We start from the raw sequence: 4,595 nt of genomic DNA, 5'->3' as shown, positions 1-4,595 counted from the left end.
AAAACTGGATATCCATATGCAAAAGAATGAAACTAGACTTCTCACTCACCATATACAAAAATCAAATCAAAATGGATTAAACACTTAAAACTAAGACCTCAAACTATGAAACTACTACAAGAAAATATTGGGAGAAGTCTTCAGGACATTGGTCCGGGCAAAGATTTCCTGAGTAATACCTCAAAAGCACGGGCAAGCAAAGCAAAAATGGATAAATGGGATCACATTAAGTTAAAAAGCTCCTGCACCCCAAAGGAAAACATCAACAAAGTGAAGGGACAACCCACAGAAAGGGAGAAATTATCTGCAAACTATCTATCTGACAAGGCATTAATAATCAAAACATAGGGAGGTGCCGCAGCTCACGCCTGTAATCCCAGCACTTTGGGAGGCTGAGGTGGGCAGATCACCTGAGGTCAGGAGTTTGAGACCAGCCTGGCCACCATGATGAAACTCCATCTCTACTAAAAATACAAAAATTAGCCAGGCATGGTGGTGCATGCCTGCTATCACCCAGGCTGGGGTGCAGTGGCGTGATCTAAGCTCACTGCAACCTCTGCCTCCTGGGTTCATGCGATTTTCCTGCCTCACCCTCCTGAGTAGCTGAGATTACAGGCAAATGCCACCATGCCCAGCTAATTTTTGTATTTTCAGTAGAGACAGGGTTTCATCATGTTGGTCAGGCTGGTCTTGAACTCCTGACCTCAGGTGATTCGCCCGCCTCAGTCTCCCAAAGTGCTGGGATTACAGGCACGAGCAACCGTGCCTGGCCTATTCATGAATGTTTTAAAGGCCACCTAGAATGGTGAATCTTTTCCAGATTTACTTTGATCAGATCCATCAGAGGAATCACCACCTATGGCAGCTGTAACATTACTAAAGGCATTTTTTAAAGAAAACCTTAAGGTGGACAGGAAGTAGGATTTATTGGTGAGTATTAAGAGGTGGCAGCACAGTGGAAGCCCTCATGAGTGCGGGGCCTGCCACTTGCCCAGAGGACCACGACTAGGGATGTACTTGACCCTCCATCCATCTGGAAGGAGCCGCTTCTCAGCCACCATGTCTTCAAATTCATCCGCATTGAACTTGATGAAGCTCTCACTTCTTTGAGATGTGGATCTTCTGTCCCCCAGGGAACTTGAACTTGGCCCAGTGTAGGGCCTCAATCGCATGCTCCTTGTTCTGCAGCTTGGTGCGGATGGACATGATAACTTGGCCAATGTGAACCTTGGCCACAGTGCCCTGGGGCTTTCCGAAGGCACTTCGCATACCTGTTGGGAGGCTGTCAGCCCCAGCACAGGACAACATCTTGTTGATGCGGATGACGTGGAAGGGGTGGAGCTGCACTTGGATATGAAAGCCGTCTTTGCCATAACTTTCTACCATGTACTTATTGGCACAAATTCAGGCAGCCTCCAGGTCTTCAGAGGAGAGCTGCCCATATTCACCTGACACCATGTGGCCACAGAGTGGAAACTCATCCACTTTTGCCTTCTTCCGCCCCAGGTCAAAGATGAGAATGTATCAGGGACACCTCGGCAGAAGCGAAGCTTTGGGTAGGGCTTGTTCTTATAATACCGGTAACAACGGACGGGGCGGTGGCCCATGGTGACACCAGGATCTTTAGTGGCGCGCTTAAGAGAAAGAGCAATGCATTTCTTAAACAATAAAACTTAAACCGGAGGTCAGGAGTTTGAGACCAGCCTGGCCAAACATGGTGAAACCTCATCTCTACTAAAAAAAAGACAAAAATTAGCCGGGCATGGTGGCCAGCGCCTGTAATCCCAGCTACTCGGGAGGCTGAGGCAGAAGAATCGCTTGAACCTGGGAGGCGGAGGTTGCAGTGAGCCAAAATTGTGCCACTGGCCTCCAGCTGGTTGACAAGAGCAAAACTCCATCTCAAAAAAAAAAAAAAAAAAAGCTTAAAAGTCAAGATTACTCCTTGATCCATGGGCTGCAGAATGGACATACTGTTAGCTGGCAGGTAAACATTAATCGACTTGTACATCTCCGTCAGAGCTCTTGAGTAACTAGGTGCATTGTCAATGAGCAGCAGAATTTGAAAGGAATCATTTTTCTGGAAAAATGGCCTAGCTTTTGGCTTATCTTGGCTTCTGATATGCCTTCCTCACTAAGCTTAATCATTTCTAGCTTTGATTTAAAGTGAGCGACATGCAACTCTTCCTTTCATGTGAACACACAGAAGGCCTTGTAGGGTTATTAAGGGCCCTGATTTCAGTATTGTTGTGTCTAGGTGAACAGGGAGCTCCGAGGAGAGGGAGAGAGACTGGGAATGGCGGGTCAGTGAAACAGTCAGATGGAACACACACATTCATCAGTTAAGTTTGCTGTCTTGTATGAGCATGGCTTGTGGTACCCCAAAACAATTATAGTAAGTAACATCAAAGACCACTGATCACAGATCAACATAACACATATAATAATGAAAAAATTTGAAATATTGTGAGAATTACCAAAATGTGATGCAGAGACATGAGGTGAGTACATGCTGTTGGAAAAATGGTGCTGAGGCCAGTGCGGTGGCTCATGCCTGTAATCCCAGCACTTTGGGAGGCTGAGGCGGGCAGATCATTTGAGGTCAGGAGTTGGAGACCAGCCTGGCCAACATGGTGAAACCCCATTTCTACTAAAAATACAAAAAAATTTAGCTAGGCGTGGTGGCACACACCTGTAATCCCAGCTACGAGGGAAGCTGAGGCAGGAGAATCACTTGAACCTGGGAGATGGAGTGTTCCCCGACCAAACTGAGGGTCGGGCTGCTGTTTCTCATGGCCCAGTAACGAGATGCAGAGGAACTGGGGAGAAAGAGAGTTTTTATTTCTGCAACCAGTTACATGGAGAAGGCCTGGAAATTATTGCCAGATCAACTCAAAATTACAAAGTTTTCCAGAGCTTATATACCTTCTAAGTTATATGTCCACGTGTAAGTGCCCATTCATCTAAAGACGTAAGTGATTCACTTCTTTTAATCTATAACTAAGGTCTGAGTCCTGAAGACCTTCCTCTGGAGCCTCAGTAAATTCACTTAATCTAATGGGTCTAGATGCTGGGGTGAATTTTATTTTATTTTTTTTTTGAGATGGAGTCTGGCTCTGTCCCCCAGGCTGGAGTGCAGCAGCGCAATCTCACCTCACTGTGTGGGGTGATTACCTTTCTCTTGTCTCCTGCTAAATCATGGAGGTTTGGGGAGTTCTTTTAGACCCCCAATAAACTTGTCTGTGGAGACCTGGGGAGTTTCTTCAGACCCACAATAAAACTGGTTTAATCCTAAATGGTTCCTGTTAAGAACTTCTTCGTTATGGGCTGAATGTGGTGGCTCGTGCCTGTAATCCCAACACTTTGGGAAGCTGAGGTGGGTGGTTCACGAGGTCAAGAGATTGAGACCAGCCTGGCCAACATGGTGAAAGCCTGTCTCTACTAAAAATTTAAAAATTAGCCGGACGTGGTGATGCACGCCTGTAATCCCAGCTACTCAGGAGGCTGAGACAGGAGAATTGCTTGAACCTGGGAGGCAGAGGTTGCAGTGATCCAAGATCCCGCCACTGCACTCTACCTGAGTGACAGAGCAAGACTCCATCTCAAAAAAAAAAAAAAAAAAAAAAAAGAGAATTCCTTCATTATTTTCTCATGCTCTAAGGCCCAGGCAAAAGTTTTGATGGTCTTTTGTTATATCCCAGCCTCTCTATAAGGGCACTGGCTTTTAATATTTAATTTAACCACTCAGTCATTACTGAAAGAGTTGTTATGGAAGCCTGCATTAGGGAGACCTGGCCTGCCACAGGAGGTTGCAGTGAGCTGAGATCGTGTCACTATACTCCAGCCCGGGTGGCAAAGTGAGACTGTCTCAAAAGAGAAAAATGATGCCAAAAGATTTGTTTGACATAGGGTGGGCACAAACTTTCAATTTGTAAAAAACATAGTATCTGTGAAGTACAATAAAATGTAGTGCAATTACATGAGTTATGCTTGGATAGCAAAACATCATGTTGTACCTAGTAAATATATACAATTTTTATTTGTGAATTATACCTCAATAAAGCTGGACAAATGAACTGTATTTGCAACATGGTGGGAATATATGACATTGGACATTAGTGCAAATGGAATTTTCAGTGCCTTGGTGAAAATGTTATACCACTGAACAACAAAAAAAAAATGTAGTGTAAAATGAAGTAAAATGTGAAAATCCCTAATTAATGCAGAAATATGAACTGCTTGTCCAAAAGAGAAAAGTCTTTTGAGTTCCTCAAGAAGATTTTCTCTTTGGATGCTGGGCACGGTGGATGCTGGGCACCTGTATCCGAGCACTTTGGGAGGCCGAGGCAGAGGGATCACTGGAGGCCAGGAGTTCAAGACCAGCCTGTCCAACATGATGAAACCCCATCTCTACTAAGAATAGAACAATTAGCCGGGTGTGGTGGCACATACCTGTAATCCCAGCTACTCAGGAGGCTGAGGCACAAGAATTGCTTGAACCTGGAAGGCAGAGGTTACAATGAGCCGAGATTGTGCCACTGCAATCCAGCCTGGGCCACAGAGCAAAACACCATCTCAAGAAAAAAAAAAAAAAAAAA

General features: G+C 45.0%; 1 pseudogene; it reads right to left on the bottom strand.

Moving 5' to 3' along the window:
- Positions 1 to 965: 965 nt before the first annotated feature.
- LOC105525729 lies at positions 966 to 1,607 on the bottom strand (annotated as a pseudogene).
- Positions 1,608 to 4,595: the final 2,988 nt, after the last annotated feature.

The sequence above is a fragment of the Colobus angolensis genome, unplaced genomic scaffold (genome assembly GCF_000951035.1).
Source record: "Colobus angolensis palliatus isolate OR3802 unplaced genomic scaffold, Cang.pa_1.0 Scaffold552, whole genome shotgun sequence".
Classification (NCBI taxonomy): domain Eukaryota; kingdom Metazoa; phylum Chordata; class Mammalia; order Primates; family Cercopithecidae; genus Colobus; species Colobus angolensis.
This window is presented reverse-complemented; position numbering and strand designations above follow the sequence as displayed.